Below are 20149 nucleotides of genomic sequence, written 5' to 3'. Positions count from 1 at the left end.
ATAAATATGAGGCGAAGCCTCAGCCAGCTCACCGATTTGCTTCACAGGTGCACAGAACCCGTCCTGACCCAATGTGTCTTCAATCCAATGTGTGAAAAAAAGTTAGTAGTTCCAGCTCCTTTTAAAATTTCCAATTCTTTATTTTTCCATTAAAAATGCAAAGTCCTTGTACAAAGTGGATGTAGTTACAGTGGATACAGAAAAACAAGCAACGCGTTTCGATCTAATATGATCTTTTTCACAGCTTCACAAGATCATATTAGATCGAAACGCATTGCTTGTTTTTCTGTATCCACTGTAACTACATCCACTTTGCACAAGGACTTTGCATTTTTAATGGGGAAATAAAGAATTGGAAATTTTAAAAGGAGCTGGAACTACTAACTTTTTTTCACACATTGGATTGAGACGATGTAGCATGCTTTTCCTAATCATGATCCAGGATTATCTCTCCATTAATTTTTATATGAGCTTCCACAATTACTGTGTTATGGGTGTACTCATTCCTTTTTGGGTTTTCAAGAAAATGAATAGAGACAACCACATGTGCACAACCAACACTCCATTCCTGACAATGTGTGGGCCCAGCTCTCAACACAGATGTGGGTTATTCTTGACATTTATAGCATATCCCCTTGATGCCATAAGTGTCTCAGATGGGAAGTCCTGTTTAAACCCATCATATTGAGAATTATAGGGTAATTATACCAGAAACTAATATTCTTTTTAAATCCTAGAGCCGATACATTATAAACTTTTTATTGATGGCATATTAATCCATTTACTCTAGCCTAAATTACCTCAAGAGAACCTACTCAAATACTATCATTTTATTTCATAGTCTTAGATTTAGGAGATATGTGTTTGTGTATTTTGGGAAGAGACACAGCGGTGGCTTAACACTACTCATAAACCACAATCCATTTTCCTCCTAACCTTACCAGCATTTAACAACCACAGATGACATGGATCAGATGCTGAAGATAAAAGCAATTTAGGGGCTCTGAAATAAAATAATAAATGGCAGAGGTGAGAAGACATCACAAGCTAGGGAGCTGGTTTAGATTGTTATAATATTCTCTAGAAAAAGAGACTAACAGTTACCAAATGTGAGCTATGAGAGTTACACAGTGCGAGAAACATTTTAGTTACCAAAAACTTTTTTTTTCAGAATTGACAACAAAATATTTGGTGGAAACTATTAACTGAAAATTGGAAAAAGAAGTCGTAGCAATATAAATGAAAATGGTGTCTTATTCTTTTGAAATTTGGCCATGTAAATAGTACATCTCCTCCTAAAAATAATAGAATATCAAAACTTGGCTTAATATGTATTTAAAGGGAACCTGTCTCCAGTATTTTCCCATGTAAGGTAGGACCACTACCATTAGAGTCTTTTTTTACAGCATACTAGAATGCTGTAAAAGAGTACCCAATCCAGTCCGCAGATCCTAAAAAATAGCTTACTGAAGAGGCGGTCTGGTCCGATGGGCGTTTGAGGTCTTGATCTGATGCCTGCTCTCTTACGAATGGTGTCTTCTTTCCCTGCTTCATGTTGAAGATGCGTACTACGTCATTCACACAATGTCCTCCATTGTATTCTTGTGCAGGCACACTTCTCTGTCCTGCCAAGGGTAGAACAAAGTACTGTAGTGCGCATGTACTGGGAAACGCCAAAGAGCGCTGATGACCCACCAGTAAAGCCGGTACCTGAGCCCTACATTACTCTACTCTATGAAACTCACCAAAATTTAGGGAATACTATGAGGTCGATTCATCAAAGCATTTACGCCACAAAAGTGGTTTGAAAGATTTGAAAAGGGGTGAAATTTTTTTCGCAACGATTGGCTGAGAAAAAGTTTTGAGATTTTTGAGTTTTACCCCACTTTAAGCTCCACAGAGATGGGTGGAGGTGGGGAGGGTATGGGGTGGCATTTTCTACACCAGAAATGCTACTCTACTCCCTGACTGGAGTAGTATTTCTGATACTTTGCAAAATCGTACACTTACGAGAGCCACAAAATTCATTACGTGGCGTGCGCCTCATAATAAATTTTTCAGCACCATGTACTCTGTCAAAAATGGATAGCGCAAGCTTGATGAATAGGCCCCTATGTTAATTTAAAATGCCATCTTTTCTGTGAAATTTTGCTGACTTTTTCCAGTGTTGAAGTAATGGGGATTGGCATCCATCTAAAGATCTTGGAGTGCTAATGGTGTAGTGGTACTTGTGCTATTAGCACTTGTGGAAATAGGGGGTATTTAAAAAAAACAGCATAAGAATGTGCAGACTTAGGCTAGTTTCACACTAGCGTTTGCATGAGCTGCGGAGGGCTGCGGACTTCCTCCATGAAGCAGTGCCCTCGGCCGCACCTCTGCCTCTAGCTCCACCTACTTCAGCATGCGGCCGGCTTGCGGCCTGTGTACCTATCTTTACCATTAGGTACGCAGGTCGTGCCGCAGTATGCGGATGCTTCCGCATGCGTCGTTTTGACGATGCGGTGAGCAGCGTAAATGCAGCTTGTAGCAATTTCATTTTTTTGCCGCATCGTCAAAACGACGCATGCGGAAGCATCCGCATACTGCGGCACGACCTGCGTACCTAATGGTAAAGATAGGTACACAAGCCGCAAGCCGGCCGCATGCAGAAGTAGGCGGAGCTAGAGGCGGAGGTGCGGCCGAGGGCGGGGCTTCACGGGGGAAGTCCGCAGCTCATGCAAACGCTAGTGTGAAACTAGCCTTAGCCAAGTCATCTATGTTTGTTGCTAGAGATATGTGCAAACTAATTAAAAAGAATTGCTCTGAAGGAAAAACTTAGGAATATGGTTGTCGTTGAAGAGGTAACTCAATTTGCAACCAACTCCTTCAAGCAACCAAAAGGAGATTTTCTGGAAGGAGCCGTACCTGCTATGGAAATCTCAGCTTTACCAGCTTTACAGACAATGTTCACATCATGGTTCTGACTATGTTTGGAAAAGTTCTAGACAGACAATTTACTTTAAAAGGAGCTCCAATAGTTGTCCCCCTTAGAATCCCATTGCAAAAAGATGCACGCTGTATGGTATAGGTTTTTTGCAGGATACCATTGTAAAGAATGTTCCATACTTAATTTTTTAGGGCTTTCAAACAAAAGCCCAAAAGACACTCATTTAGCCTTCACCAGGCCAGTTGGAGGATGTGGATATGGCTACAGTTTAGTTAATCTGTACATAATCTAAGATGGGCACCCTTTCTGTTCTTTTTCCTGGCCTAATTCCCATTTTACTTACAAGAAATACTATTTCCATGTTTCTTAAAAAGGATATGTTTCTGTTACTGTTCTATTCTGTGCCATTCATACTGTATATTTTCATTTTCACCTTTCCTTGCAAAATAGCCTTCATGGAAAATATCAATCATTGTAGCAAGGCTATACTTATTGATCATTAGTATAATTGGAAACTTGGTGAACCAAAGAAACTGACTTACGTAAAATATGGAAGTAGTTATGGAAAGTTAATTTTATTTTCACTGTTAAACTAGATAGGTTTTTGGATAATATGTCATTTTTAATAAGAGATGTCTGACAACTGGAGAATGCACCTTGACTTCTTTGATAACTATTATTATGTAATGCAATCTATGACATCTGAAAACATTAAATAAATCCTCTTATATCGAGCACCTGCCTAAGTGGAACATGTGTAAACTCAACTCTGCCGACTCTGCAGAACCCATTGTGATATTAGATACCCAGGGAGCTCATTAGCGCCTCATTAAATGTTTGATATAAACATACCACATTTTACGGTGTTAACTCTAAAAACATTCCAAAGCCATTCAACCACTGAGTCATGGATTGAGACTGCGAGATAAACTGTTCAAGTGGCTGCATAATTAACGTAATATAATTGATAAGAAAAATAAATATAAAAGCGACAACAGATTCATTGTTCCCTTATGACTAAATTTAATTTTGTATTAACATAAAACAAAGCACTATTGCACTTGTGATGCATTAAAAGAGCTTATTGCAGCTCAATTTGCCTTTTAATGCCTTTTCCTGCATTATGGGTTATCCCAAATGTATCATTTTGCTGCTAGTTCAGTTTGGCTCTGGTTAACCCAACACAATCTGTAAAATATATAGAGATTTTTAGTATTTTGATGAGTCTGTAAATAGCTTGGTGGATTGCACAAATCTCATTTCAAACTGCTATGCAAACCGAAGATGTAAAACAGGTTCCTGCTACCTAGCACCTAATGACATTGGCTTTATGTATACAATTGTGACTACTCATTCAAGTCTTTGCTAAATTAAAGTGTCTCCATAAGTAGAAGTAAGCTTGAGTTTAAATCGTGTAGCAAAAAGCCTAAGTTCCAGATGACAAATTTCATTGCATTATGAGTATAGTCTATGTATTGTTTACATATAAAATACTTAATCATTTGAGTAAAAAGCAAAACAAATATATAAAAGTAAATAGAAAAAACTGAACACATGTGAAACATGCATACGATCATTGATTTTTATCTCCCTGATCCTCTTGTTACACCCGAGAGACAGGCAATGCCAAGGGTGCCTGGAGGTCATATACATACCCATGGCTACGGGGAACTGTCATCTCTAAATAGAGCTTTTACATTCAGACTTGGCACAAGTCAATCCATTTAACCTGTCCTATGGACACTATGGTTTTCACCCCGATTCATGGATGTGGCCTTCACTGCAGAAGCCTCAATATAGCCTATGGAGTAGTTACCGGATAATGCAGCAAGTTGAGGATGAAATCATCAGTAAATTAGGTCAGTATCACATAGGAAGGGAAAATCACAAAATCAGTAGCCAAAATTCAAGGTTAAATTCAATATAACATCCAAGAGTCATGAGTTTGTGCCTGGTCAGAATAAATAAGCTCAATCAGAATGAAGTGCAGTAGTAGAAACATGAACAGAGCAATAACTGGAAAAGAATAGATGCTTCATGTGGGTTTTAATAGAGCATTATGTGTTCCCATTAGCCACCAGACCTATTCTGCCATTGGTCAAGTGACTGGTCCAGCTATTGACTGGGCACCAGGACCTAGTCTACACAGAACACATATAACTATATTTCTGGCCATCAATCATGGAAGCAAGATAAGAGATCTTCCAAAATTGTGCTTAAGGTGGCTTGGAGAAGTAATTTCCACCTATCCCATTGTCAAAGATGTCCACTAAATGAGAGCAACAGTGACAGTGTAGACATTTGTGTATATACATGCACACTGTATATATACTCCTTAACATTGAAAATGCAACACCAGGAATGACAAGTGGGTGGTTTATGCAAATCAAGAAAGTATCAGGTGTCAGTAAGCCCTACAAATGATTACATTTTCAAGTACTTAGCTCCAATCTGTGGATGTGGGAGAGGCATAAAAGTCAAATTGAAAGTAAATTTGTTTTAACTACATAAAAACTCAAAAATCACATAAAATCATGTGGGATGATTGTACAATGCCTCCTGTTCATCAAGGTGCCAATTATCCCCACTTGTTGCAAATGATAGGGAAAGAATCCTTTAAATGAGGAACCTTGGTTTATCACTCCAGCACATTGCATTGCATGTAGGCCAAGATGTCAGTAGCGTTCAACGTTGCGTGTCCTAGTGGTTAGGAGAACAATGACAAACTGGAATGACAATAGGAGGAGCACAGAGGTGAATTTCTGCATGGACAGATAATCATAGTAGAATAATGGTGCATTATGATCCAGTCTGTACTGTAAGGGAAATTGGACTTACCAAGCCTAATGTGTCAGTGCTCACACAAGGTATCAGAAGGTGTTTACATGACATCGGGCTATGAGCGAGTCATCCAGCCATGAAGAGGCCTTTACAAGGAAACATCACACCAGTCCTACTCAACCTACTTTCCTCTAGTCTTGTTAATCGGTACATTAACAGTTTCCCATTACTTTAAATTGGTCATGGAACCAGTAGTACAGCCATTTAATCCAAAATATCTCTGGAGTTGTTTTCAACAATGGTAGATCCCTTGTGGTTCATGCTAGTGTTAGTGGACTACATGGCCTAAATGTGCTACTATGGCTTTCAGTATCTCCGGACTTGCCTCTCATCAAGTACACAATTGCAAAAGGAGCTGCCAACAGCGAATCTTGTTGATTTGTATGCTGAAGTGAATTTAGCATGCAAGAACATTCCTTAGACAATCATTAATAGCTTCAAGCATAGCAGCCAAGATGTGTAAGTGCATGTATTTCTGTGTCAGGTGCTCATTATACTGAATAGATTGATAAAACTGTTTCCATTTTTTCATCATCATTTTCACCATGTTACCGATCTTGTGATTTCCATTGCAGTGCTGCAATTTTATATATATATATATATATATATATATATATATATATATATATATATATATATATATATTGTGATGCAGTGACCCCTGTTACAGCTAGGGGGCACTGTATGTTCTCCTCAGAATACGCACGGAGGTGTATTGAGGCCATGGGAGTGCATGGCAGTCGCAGGCGTAACTGTGATGGTGATACAGTGACCAGCAATATTGTAAATGCCCGTTATGTGTCGCAGAGGCAGTCCGCTGCACTGTAAGCCAGTAATGTTGTTCTGGGACCTGTGGTGCCACAAGTATTTGTTTAGTTTAAAGGGAGGCTTACAGGGTTAGTTGAAGAGCTGGGTGGGACTGACTAACCACACACCTCCCACCTATGGGGGTGGTTACAGCTACATAATGTGACCAGGGTTTGGGTCACATGGGACTCTGTGTTCAGAGTGTATGGACCTGAATGGTCAGAGTGTAAGGTCCTGGATGGCCTGTGTTGGAAGATCCTGGGAGTAGGATCGGATTCCTGGAAAAGCACATGGTGAGGCCATGGATCTGAAGGCCTGTATGTTGGAAGGTCCTAGGAGTGGATTTCCTGAAGAGCACATGGAGAGGCCGTATGTGCAGAGTCTGTGATGGCACTGCGTTGGGGAAGCTACTGTTTCTTTTGCGGGTCTGGACTGTCGTGAGTGCCCTGGTCACAGGGATGGTGATCCCAGTAAGACAGCTTCCCCAGGAGAGAGGACTGACAAGGAGTCAGCGTGTGGAGCAGGAGCTCCAGGAAGGTAACCCAGAGTTGGGGAACTGTGTGCACTGACGAGGGTCAGTTAATGAACTGTGCGGTCACCCATGGTAACTGGACAAAGTAAGGTCCGGCATGTTTATAGACTGCAACTTAATGTTGTCTGTTGGTGCCTATTGTGTTCTGTGGACATTCATGAACTGTTCGGCATGCGGTTGCCCACAGTAACTGGACAAAGAGGGTATACAGTGGGTATGGAAAGTATTCAGACTTCTTTAAATTTTTCAGCCTTTGCTTCATTGCAGCCATTTGGTAAATTCAAAAAAGTTCTTTTTTTTCTCATTAGTGTATACCCTGCACCCCATCTTGACTGAAAAAAACAGAAATGTAGTAATTTTTGAAAATGTATTGAAAAAGAAAAGCTGAAATGTCACATGGTCATAAGTATTCAGACCCTTTTCTCAGTGTTGAGTAGAAGCATACTTTTGAGCTAGTACAGCCATGAGTCTTCTAGGGAATGATACAAGTTTTTCACACCTGGATTTGGGGATCCTCTGCCAAACTTCCTTGCAGATCCTCTCCAGTTCCATCAGGCTGGATGGTGAATGTTGGTGGACAGCCATTTTTAGATCTCTCCAGAGATGTTCCATTGGGTTTAGGTCAGGGCTCTGGCTGGGCTAGTCAAGAATGGTCAAAGAGTTGTTCTGAAGCCACTGCTTTGTTATTTTAGCTATGTGCTTAGGGTCATTGTCTTGTTGGAAGGTGAACCTTGGGCCAAGTCTGAGGTCCAGAGCACTCTGAAAGCGGTTTTCATCCAGAATATCTGTTCTTGGCCGCATTCATGTTTCCTTCAATGGCAACCAGTCGTCCTGTCCTTGCAGCTGAAAACACCCCCATAGCATGATGCTTCGACCACCATGTTTTACTGTTGGGATTGTATTGGGCAGATGATGAGCAGTGCCTGTTTTTCTCCACACATACCTCTTAGAATTATCACCAAAAAGGTCTATCTTCGTCTAGTGAGACCAGAGAATCTTATTTCTCATAGTCTGGAAGTCCTTCATATGTTGTCTAGCAAACTCTATGCGGGCATTCATATGTCTTGCACTCAGGAGAGCCTTCCTTCAGGCCACTCTGCCATAAAAGCCCAACTGGTGGAGGGCTGCAGTCATAGTTGAATTTGTGGAACTTTCTCCCATCTCCCTACTGCAGCTCTGGAGCTCAGCCACAGTGATCTTGGGGTTCTTCTTTACCTCTCTCACCAAGGCTCTTCTCCCACAATTGCTCAGATTCGCTGGACAGCCAGGTCTCGAAAAACTTCTGGTGGTCCCAAACTTCTTCCATTGCATTACTCAAGGTTCCAAAGAGCACAGTGGCCTCCATTTAAGGATTATGGAGGCCACTGTGCTCTTTGGAACCTTGAGTACTGCAGAAATTCTGTTGTACCCTTGGCCAGATCTGTGCCTTGCTACAATTCTGTCTCTGAGCTCCTTGGCCAGTACCTTTGACCTCATGATTCTCATTTGGCCTGACATGCACTGTGAGCTGTGAGGTCTTATATAGACAGGTGTGTGCCTTTCCAAATCAAGTCATATCAGTTTAATTAAACACAGCTTGCCTCCAATGAAGGAGTAGAACCATCTCAAGGAGGATCACAAGGAAATAGACAGCATGTTACTTAAATATGAGTGTCTGAGCAAAGGGTCTGAATACTTATGACCATATGATATTTCAGTTTTTCTTTCCTGTTAAATTTGCAAAAAAAGTCTACATTTCTGTTTTTTTTCAGTCAAGATTGAGTGCAGTGTGTACATTAATGTGAAAAAAGTGGACTTTTTGAATTTACCAAATGGCTGCAATGAAACAAAGAGTGAAAAATGTAAAGGGGTCTAAATACTTTCCCTACCCACTGTTTATATTTTGGTAAAAAGAGGTAGGTCACCTGCGCTTGTGGAGTAGTAATGCTAGAAAGTGTCCTGCGTAATGACTTCTACCATAGGGAAGTCCAGAAGATAGACAAACACAGTATTTAAATAATGAGCCTGGATCCTCAAAGAATTGTGCACATATTGATACGGACAAACCCTCCCAGGATAATCCACCCGATAGTAGCCGGTGATGCAAGTGTACTTATTGGTGTGAACAAATGTACTCACTGGATGTGGAAGCAGGAATGGTCACAGCGTGGAGAGTGCCAGTCGTCCTGACTAGTTGGTAAGTGCGGGCTGCACCGAAGGGTTGCAGGATAGTGCCGTGGCCGGCTAGGCTAGAAGAGTCTCTGCTCACTTAGCGATGGATGTGAGCGAGAACCGCCAACTCTAGCGTGCCCCGGCCGGAAGCAACGCCGCAGCCGTGGCGGTGTTTGTTGGGGGCGTGGTACCTGATGTGACGTCACAGGGTAGGAGGATGGGAGCTTGACAGGGCAACCAATCCGACGCGTTTCGAAGGATACACTCCTTCTTGGTCAGGGATAGAGTTCCCTGTCTGGCCCGGCCTTATATGGTCTACGCCCTCTTTGCTCATAGCCTGCCTGAATAGCCCGCGCATTGATTCACCCACATATTGGAACTTGTGGGCGTTTACCTTTACTGCACTAAAATATAGTATGAACTATAGTATGGCATGTGTGCTCTGCACTTATATCGAACTTAGATGGTAATAGATGGGACCACTTGGTTCCTCCTTAAGTGGGACTATGGAGGCCTATACCAGAATTTGCTGAAGTTTAATTATAATGAAACTAAAAATCATACATATTAAAAACCCATATATGGGTATATCTAGTTTACTCATAAAATTACTCATTATAAACGAATTGATAAAAACATAAAATTGTTAAGCATATGTATAGAATGCTATATCTCATTATTGGTCATAGGCTGTGGGGTCACCAGGGTCTTCTTTTGGCACCAACCACAAAACCGATTATGTTAAGCAAAGATTTATCTAGCAAAACAGTAGATCCCCGTAATCTGGGATTTATGTAATGTGGTTGGTGTTCATGCTGTAAACGGACATCCCGCAAGAGGTATATTCAAACTACATTTAAGGATTCAAGCGGTACAAAAAGTTTCCCTATTGAGAGCAAAATTTCCTGCGAAACAGCAGGGGTCATCTATACACTCACATGTCCGTGCTATAAAATTTATGTGGGCTGCACAAAAAGACAACTAAAAGTGAGAATAAAAGAGCATCTGGACAACATTCAAAAGGGTTTTACAGGGCACCCTTTATCCCGCCATTTTGTGGAGAAGCACAACCGACCATGTACTAATATCATGTTTTGTGGGATTCAAACAGTTCAGCAAAACCCTAGGGGAGGAGACTTTATCAAAATAATGTCCAGGATTGAATCCAAGTGGATTTTTACACTGGACACCCTGGCCCCCAAAGGGCTTAATCAAGAAATAGAGCTGTATGCGTTTTAAACACTAAGGGTAACTTTAAGTGTGTTCGTTACCCAACTAGTCCAACACGAGCCTTTTACCAACAATTTAATATTAGGTGGCCATATGCTTATGTGGGTATCTCCTCTGGTGACCCCACAGCCTACGACCAATAATGAGATATAGCATTCTATACATATGCTTAACAATGTTATGTTTTTATCAATTCCTTTATAATGAGTAATTTTATGAGTAAACTAGATATACCCATATATGGGTTTTTAATATGTATGATTTTTAGTTTCATTATAATTAAACTTCGAGTTTTTAATTGTTATAACCATATGATTCCAAATTCCCTTTCCATTTAATCTTTCCCCCCCCCCTTCCTTATCCTCCCTCGACTATGTTCCCACATATCTATAGTGATATGGGGCAGACTATGTACTTTTAAGCAGCAAATTCTGGTATAGGCCTCCATAGTCCCACTTAAGGAGGAACCAAGTGGTCCCATCTATTACCATCTAAGTTCGATATAAGTGCAGAGCACACATGCCATACTATAGTTCATACTGTAATTTAGTGCGGTAAAGGTAAACGCCCACAAGTTCCAATACGTGGGTGAATCAATGTGCGGGCTATTCAGGCAGGCTATGAGCAAAGAGGGCGTAGACCATATAAGGCCGGGCCAGACAGGGAACTCCATCCCTGACCAAGAAGGAGTGTATCCTTCGAAACGCGTCGGATTGGTTGCCCTGTCAAGCTCCCGTCCTCCTACCCTGTGACGTCACATCAGGTACCACGCCCCCAACAAACACCGCCACGGCTCCGGCGTTGCTTCCGGCCGGGGCACGCTAGGAGTTGGCGGTTCTCGCTCACATCCATCGCTAAGTGAGCAGAGACTCTTCTAGCCTAGCCGGCCACGGCACTATCCTGCAACCCTTCGGTGCAGCCCGCACTTACCAACTAGTCAGGACGACTGGCACTCTCCACGCTGTGACCATTCCTGCTTCCACATCCAGTGAGTACATTTGTTCACACCAATAAGTACGCTTGCATCACCGGCTACTATCGGGTGGATTATCCTGGGAGGGTTTGTCCGTATCCATATGTGCACAATTCTTTGAGGATCCAGGCTCATTATTTAAATACTGTGTTTGTCTATCTTCTGGACTTCCCTATGGTAGAAGTCATTACGCAGGACACTTTCTAGCATTACTACTCCACAAGCGCAGGTGACCTACCTCTTTTTACCTTAGTATCTATTTTAGACGCGGTGCAGCACAGACCCCGTCATCTCACCAGCTGCTCACTATTCTTTGCTCGCTTTCCCTCGCCGCTTGCTCTATATCAATTTCCCTTTTGTTTTGTTAAGTGCAGCGCCAGTGTATATTATTTTTACTGTTTATATTTTGTTTGTCTACAGGTGCTTCTCACAAAATTAAAATATCATCAAAAAGTTAATTTATTTCAATACAAAAAGTGAAACTCATATATTATATAGAGTCATTACAAACAGAATGATCTATTTCAAGTTTTTATTTCTGTTAATGTTGATGATTATGGCTTATAGCCAATGAAAACCAAAAAGTCATTATCTCAGTAAATTAGAATACTTTATAACACCAGCTTGAAAAATTATTTTAAAATCAGAAATGTTGGCCTACTGAAATGTATGTTCAGTAAATCCACTCAATACTTGGTAAGGGCTCCTTTTGCATCAATTGCTGAATCAATGTGGCGTGGCATGGAGGCGATTAGCCTGTGGCACTGTTGAGGTGTTATGGAAGCCCAGGTGGCTTTGATGCAAACCTTTAGCTCTGCATTGTTGGGTCTGGTGTCTCTTATCTTCCTCTTGATAATACCCCACAGATTCTCTATGGGGTTAAGGTCAGGAGAGTTTACTGGTCAATCAAGCACAGTGATACTGTTGTTTTTAAACCAGGTATTGATGCTTTAGGCAGTGTGGACAGGTGCCAAGTTCTGCTGGAAAATGAAACTTCCATCTCCTAAAAGCTTGTCGGCTGAGGGAAGCATGAAGTGCTGTAAACTTTCCTGGTAGACGGCTGCGCTGACTTTGGTCTTGATAAAACACAGTGGACTTACACCAGCAGATGACATGGCTCCTTGAACCATCACTGATTGTGGAAACTTCACACTAGACCTCAAGCAACTTGGATTGTGTGCCTCTCCACTCTTCCTCCAGACTCTGGGACCTTGATTTCCAAATGAAATGCAAAATTTACTTTCATCTGAAAACAATACATTGGATCACTGAGCAACAGCCAAGTTCTTTTTCTCATTGGCCCATATAAGGCGCTTCTCACATTGTCTATTGATCATGAGTGGCTTGATACAAGGAATGCAACACATGTAGCCCATGTCCTGGATATGTCTGTGTGTGGTGGCTCTTGGAGCAATTACTCCAGCAGCAGTCCACTCCTTGTGAACCACCCATATTTTTTGAATGGCCTTTTCTTAACAATCCTTTCAAGGCTGCGGTTATCCAGGTTGCTTGTGCACCTTTTTCTACCACAGTTTTCTTCCACTCAACTTTCCGTTAATATGCTTGGATACAGCTCTCTGTGAACAGTCAGCTTCTTTAGCAATTACCTTTTGTGGCTTACCCTCCTTCTGGAGTGTGTCAATGACTGCATTCTGGACATCTGCCAAGTCAGCAGTCTTCCCCATGATTGTGGAGCCTACTGAAACAAACTAAAGGACCTTTTTAAACACTTAGGAAGCATTTGCAGGTTTTTTTTTGTTAATTACTCTAATTTACTGAGATAATGACTTTTGTGTTTTGATTGTCTTTAAGCCATAATCATCAACATTATCAGGAATAAACACTTAAAATAGATCACTCTGCTTGTAATGACTCTATATAATACATGAGTTTCACTTTTTGTATTGAAGAACAGAAATAAATTAACTATTCTAATTTTGTGAGAAGCACCTGTACAGTGGCAGCACAGCTACACAGCATAGCATATTTATGCCACTACAGTGACATTTCAGTTACTTATATTGCCATCATGTACAGTACTAAAGCCATTGGACAATACTATCAATGTGGATAAAATGTCGCTATGGTTCGATTGTTGACAAATGGCTACAATGTAGAACTGGTGCACAAAACTCTTCCCGTAGATTAAATATTTGATTCTTTTCAGCTTATAGCATATAACTTAAAACCACTTTAATGAAGCTCTAGCAATATTAAATCTGATGTGAATACTAATACATTAAATACTTATTGTATGTATACTTAAAAAATTACTTTATTGTGATCAATACATTTCTATGTTACTAATTATGAATTAAAATAAAGTTCTATTCACCATGAAATCTTCATACGGAAAGTAGGAATATCTTGTCTGTGACCAGCGTCCTATATTGTCATGTTCTCCAAAGCTGTCTTGCTCTGTGAATTGTTTGCAACTGCTACCTTAGTAACTAATGATCAAGTGTTCGCAGTGAGAAGCAAAAGAAAGCTAAGCATACCTGTCCGAGGAGGGGACGGTCACATGGATGTTTGCTTAGAGCAGATTGTACCTATGTAGTGATGTGGGCGCAAAACAAGTATTGTTAGTGCTTACAAAGCTGGGGAAATGTGGTACAGATCCAATCAGCTTTATGATGATTTTCAATGGAGGAAAAGTGCATACAAAAATAATATTGGTGCATTCATTGTCAAATCACGGAATTGTCAAATCCAAAAAATGCTATTACATGCAGATTTTGGATTAATCTGCAGGTGCGCAGCATCAAAATCCTTTTAGGCTGCTTTATTAGAGTAGCAGCTACAGGAAGAAACGGAACTTATATCGTCCCTCATACCTCCCAGCTCTTACAGAAAGAGGAACAAGTTATGTAGAGCATGTAGCTACACCCCCAAACCACATCTACAGAGCCAGTTTTGTCCATGGGCAAAAGATAAAAGTGGAGCCCAAAATGCTAACATATTGCACAAATCACAATCTCACATTTAGGCTGCATATACACATTCTGATTTCAGACCTTTAAATGAGCAAGACTGACAATATTTAAGTAATGCAGCGCTTTGTACCGGCCTTTTTACACCAGCTGATGAAGAATGATGGTGTAGAATGATCACTACTAGTTCTTTATCTTCCCATACATATCATGTTATCAAAAGCACATCTCTTTACACTGGGTGATGTGCTGCTGAGAACATTGTGCACGCCATTCAGGGCCGCTATAAAATGCTCCTGAATTTTTTAAAGAGGCATACTACCGTATAAATGTCGACCCGAGAATAAACCGGGGCACCTAATTTTGCCACGAAAAAATGGGAAAAGTTATTGACTTGAGCATAAGCTGGGTATGCATTGTCCCTTTATCCCTATCCTGGTATGCATGGCTCCCCATCCCAGTCCTTGTATGCGTGGCTCCCTATCCCTGTCCTTGCTCCCCGTCCTTGTATGTATGGCTCCCCGTGCCAATCATTGTATGCATGGCTCTCCATCCCTGTCCTTGTATGCATTGCTCCCTGTCCCTGTATGCATGACTCCTTATCCCCATCCTTGTATGCATGGCTCCTTATCCCCTATGCTTGTATGCATGGTTCTTATAAAAAAGAAACACATCCAGTTTACCTTCCCTGCGTGCAATTGCTGCATCTCGTTCTGGCACCAGCAGCTCTTCTGGCTGAGCAATCACGTGTCCCCGCTCATTAAAGTAATGAATTTTCACTCCGCACCTATGGGAGTGGAGTGAATATTCATTACCTTAATGAGCGGGGAACTATTGCAAAACAATGGGGAGACAAAGAGCGCAATAGGGTCTTATCCATGTTACACAGAGGAGAATATACACCAAATTTGCTCACCTGGTTATGATGAGATTAGAGCATGTAGATAGCCGCTGCTGCAGATCCACAGGTCTTCACTGACCAGAGAAAATAATGTCTTCAAAGGGAGATTTGTAGTTAAAATTCTGTGCTGCCGCTAAGATGAATTTCAGGAGAGTATAGTTGATTCACAGTGGTTTTATTCAACGCGTTTCAGGGGTCTCATGCCCCTTCATCAGGAAATACCACCTACCAGGTGGTATTTCCTGATGAAGGGGGCATGAGACCCCTGAAACGCGTTGAATAAAACCACTGTGAATCAACTATACTCTCCTGAAATTCATCTTAGTGGCAGTGCAGAATTTTAACTACAAATCTCCCTTTGAAGACTTAATGAGTGGGGGACATGTGAACTCTTGGCTGGAAGACTGGCACATGAAGGAGATGCAGTGAGGGCGCACAGGGAAGGTAGGTAGGATGTGTGCTGGAAGCCAGCAGCTGCGGTTCTAACTGTATATAAGAGAAATGAATATTCACTGCCAGCACAGTGAATATTAATTTCTCTTTAACAGCGGGCACAGTTACAGTCGCTGCCGCCGGCTCCTGCCTCTGTGACCCGCCGCTCCCCCTCCTCTCTTTCTGGGACAATGACTCGTGTATAAGCCGAGGGGGCATTTTCAGTACAAAAAAATGCGCTGAAAAACTCAGCTTATACACAAGTATATACGGTACTTAATGAATTAGGAATCTTACAAATTATTTTTGCTATGTCAAAAATAAGCTCCAGCAAAGGAATATACTTCTGAAATAATCATTGCCACTCAAGTAGTGTAACTTTAATAAATGTGATGGATTGGTATTAGTGATGAGCGAGCATGCTTGCCACTTCTCGATACTCGCTCGAGTATCATGGGTGCTTGAGCACCATACTTGAGTACCTGCTGTTGTGAATTCCGTTCTTGAGCTCCATCCTGTGGTCATGAATGGTATTTTTGGGAGTTCTGCTCTTGGGCTCCCTCTGGTGGTTTCAAGTGGAATTTAGCAGCTGCTTTCACTAATCGGTGCCCTGGCCTTGTTATTTAACTGGGCTGTAGGCTGTAGTTGATGCCAGCTGTCAATGTTCTCCTGTGGATTCAGTCCTTTTCTGGAAGTTCTCTGTTGGCCAGTCCATTTCAGCTCAAGATAAGTTCTGCTAGTTTTTGGGTGTTTCCCTGCTAATGACCTTCTGTTCAGTTTATGTTATGTCTCTTTTGTCCAGCTTGTCATTATGAAATATTCCGGCTAGTTGGAAGCTCTGGGGTTGCAGATTTGCCCCTCCACACCGTGAGTCGGTGTGGGGGTTATTTTTGTAAACTCTGCCTGGACATTTAGTTTTTATACTGACCGCACAGTAGCCTTTTCTATCTCTGTCTATTTAGATAGTGTTGGCCTCCTTTGCTAAAATTCTAGTTTCATTTCTGAGTTTGTCATTTCCCTCTCCACTCACCGTCAATATATGTGGGGGCTATCTTTCCTTTGGGGGTTTCTCTGAGGCGAGATAGTTTTCCGTTTCCATCTTCAGGGGTAGCTAGTTCTTAGGCTGTGAAGATGCGTCTAGGCAGAGATAGGAACGCTCCATGGCTATTTCTAGTGTTGGTGTTGGAGTAGGGATTGCGGTCAGTAAAGTTACCACCTCCTCAGAGCTAGTTCATTATTTGTTTTTCCCACCAGGTCATTTCAGTGCTGCTCCGTAATCACTAGGTCATATCAGTGATTTCTGTCTGTGGAGCTGCCACATCCTCTGAGCTTGTTCATGATTGGTTTTACCCACCAGGTCATCTCAGTACCGCTCCGTAACCACCAGGTCATAACAACCTGCCCTGCATGTTTGGTGCCCATGAACACCAATGAACAGCCAATGAACATGTGGGAATTGCCTGCCATACACAGTAATATAGTAGCCATGTTAGATACTGGCATTACTGTGATTGGCCAGTCGCATCATGCTAAGAAGTCTTACATAAGACCCAGTGATGTAATGCTCAGCACACTGTGTTCAGGAAAAGTTCAGGGAGAGTTGTTATAAGAGGGAGAGTGCAATTTAATAACATTGCTATTGCAGTACTTGCATACTGCTCCTGCAGCATTAAAACAGTCCTTTTCAGGGCTAAATATTTTCCTTTATGTACTGAAAACTACTCTTACCTGTGTAAGCAGGTTGCGGTATGCAGTGACGCAAGGGTGGCAGAGCAAGGGTTAACAATATAACAATTTAATTAACACAAAGGGTAAAACTCCCAGGGAGATAAACAGTTAAATTTGAAAAAAAGGCAAATGTAATATGATAACAGTCCAATTATCAAACTTTTCATCTCCTTATGGTCCTCCACCGCAGATGATCCGTTGAGGGTTGTAGTACTGGCAGCGGCCGGAGTAGTGTCTACAGATGTCATCCCACAAACGACGATCCAGCTTCTGGCGGCAATGGGCAGTCTCCAGTTTTACCCATTGAGTCCCTAGTCCATGTGCCTGTGCAGCCAAAGCAATGAGGGCTGTACCAATCTCAGAATCAAACCTGAGCTCAGGTGTGCTGTTCGGCATACAGTACCGCGGCCTAATGTCCTGCAACCAGCCCAAACTTCTTTTCACGTGCACAGCCTTAACTGTCTGGGCGCGCAGCACTCTCTACATGCACTGTCCCGCTGATGCTACCCAGAGGTGTCAGCTGCCATACGTTGCAGCTCCAGGACTTGGGGTGTGGAGTGTTATGATCCGGTGACCTTGGAGCCGAATGAGACTTTCTCCGGAGTAGGTGGAACCTGTACTGACCGCAAACCCTAAACTGACACTGCAACTAGAAGTAGCCGTGGGATGTACCTAACACATCCTAGACACCTCGACACAGCCGGAGAACTGTTATGATCCTTAGTGGTTGAGGATCACAAAATACTCCAGCTAAGTAACAAAACAAAGGACAAGCTTTAGGGAGGTGGTAAACTGGACTGACCGCAAATCTGAACCTATCCAACACACTAGAGGTAGCCGGTGAACGTGACTAAAATCCTAGACGTCTTGAGCCAGCCTGAGGAACTAACTACCCCTAGAGAAAAAGAAAGACCTCACTTGCCTCCAGAGAAATAATCCCCAAAGATATAGAAGCCCTCAACAAATAATAACGGTGAGGTAAGAGGAAGGCACATACACAGAGGTGAAAGCAGATTCAGCAAATGAGGCCCACTAATACTAGATAGCAGAAAATAGAAAAGGGGTCTGTGTGGTCAGTAAAAAACCCTTACAAAATATCCACACTGAGATTTCAAGAACCCCCGCACCAACTAACGGTATGGGGGAAGAAACTCAGTCCCCTAGAGCAACCAGCAAGCGAGGAAATCACATTTTAGCAAGCTGGACAAGAAACATGATGAATGCTGATAATCAAAAAATAAACAAACAAAAACTTAGCTTGTCTTGGAGAGACTGGGAGCAAGGTAGTCACAAGGAATCTGAAGAGCACTGAATACATTGAGAGCAGGCAAGGAACTGAGTATCCAGGTGAGCTAAATAGGAAACCAACCAAGGATAATGAACCAGCTGATGCTGCCAACCTGCAGAAAGACAACACTACACAGTACCGCTTGTGACCACTAGAGGGAGCCCAAAAATAGTTCACAACAGTACCCCCCCCCTTGAGGAGGGGTCACCGAACCCTCATCAAGACCCCCAGGGCGATCAGGATGAGCCGCGTGGAAGGCACGAACCAAATCGGCCGCATGAACATCAGAGGCGACAACCCAGGAATTATCCTCCTGACCATAGCCCTTCCACTTAACCAAATACTGAAGCCTCCGTCTAGAGATACGAGAATCCAAAATCTTCTCCACCACGTACTCCAATTCGCCCTCGACCAGCACCGGAGCAGGAGGCTCAACAGAAGGAACCACAGGTACCACATACCTCCGCAACAAAGACCTATAGAACACATTATGAATGGCAAACGATGCTGGGAGATCCAAACGAAAAGACACCGGGTTAAGGATTTCCAAGATCTTATAAAGACCGATGAAGCGAGGCTTGAATTTAGGAGAGGAGACCTTCATAGGAACATACCGAGAAGACAGCCACACCAAATCCCCAACACGAAGTCGGGGACCCACACCGCGGAGGCGGTTGGCAAAGCGCTGAGCCTTCTCCTGTGACAACCTCAAATTGTCCACCACATGGTTCCAAATCTGCTGCAACCTATCCACCACAGAATCCACCCCAGGACAGTCAGAAGACTGAACCTGACCCGAGGAAAAACGAGGATGGAAACCAGAATTGCAGAAAAAAGGCGAAACCAAAGTAGCAGAACTAGCCCGATTATTAAGGGCAAACTCGGCCAATGGCAAAAAAGTCACCCAATCATCCTGATCAGCAGAAACAAAACATCTCAAATAAGTTTCCAACGTCTGATTAGTTCTCTCGGTTTGGCCATTAGTCTGAGGATGGAAGGCCGACGAAAAAGACAAATCAATGCCCATCTTAGCACAAAAAGTCCGCCAAAACCTGGACACAAACTGGGATCCTCTATCAGACACAATATTTTCAGGAATGCCGTGCAAGCGAACCACATTCTGAAAAAATAGAGGAACCAAATCGGAGGAAGAAGGCAACTTAGGCAAGGGCACCAAATGGACCATCTTGGAAAAACGATCACACACCACCCAGATGACAGACATTTTCTGAGATACTGGAAGATCCGAAATAAATCCATGGAAATGTGCGTCCAAGGCCTTTTCGGAATAGACAAAGGCAAAAGCAAACCGCTGGCACGAGAACAGCAAGGCTTAGCCAGAGCACAAATCCCACAAGACTGCACAAAGGAATGCACATCCCGCGACAAGGAAGGCCACCAGAAGGACCA

The 20149-nt window shown here is 42.3% G+C and overlaps 1 protein-coding gene across 1 annotated transcript in view; it reads right to left on the bottom strand.

The window, feature by feature from the left end:
* LOC143773558 (tetratricopeptide repeat protein 24-like) overlaps positions 1–13868 on the bottom strand; it is a 222677-nt gene extending 208809 nt beyond the window's left edge. Inside the window, exon 1 of the mRNA XM_077260964.1 lies at positions 13796–13868. The gene's annotated coding sequence lies outside the window, so the exon portion shown is untranslated. The remainder of the gene's footprint in view (positions 1–13795) is intronic.
* Positions 13869–20149: the final 6281 nt, after the last annotated feature.

This window comes from Ranitomeya variabilis, chromosome 5 (genome assembly GCF_051348905.1).
Source record: "Ranitomeya variabilis isolate aRanVar5 chromosome 5, aRanVar5.hap1, whole genome shotgun sequence".
Lineage (NCBI taxonomy): Eukaryota > Metazoa > Chordata > Amphibia > Anura > Dendrobatidae > Ranitomeya > Ranitomeya variabilis.
This window is presented reverse-complemented; position numbering and strand designations above follow the sequence as displayed.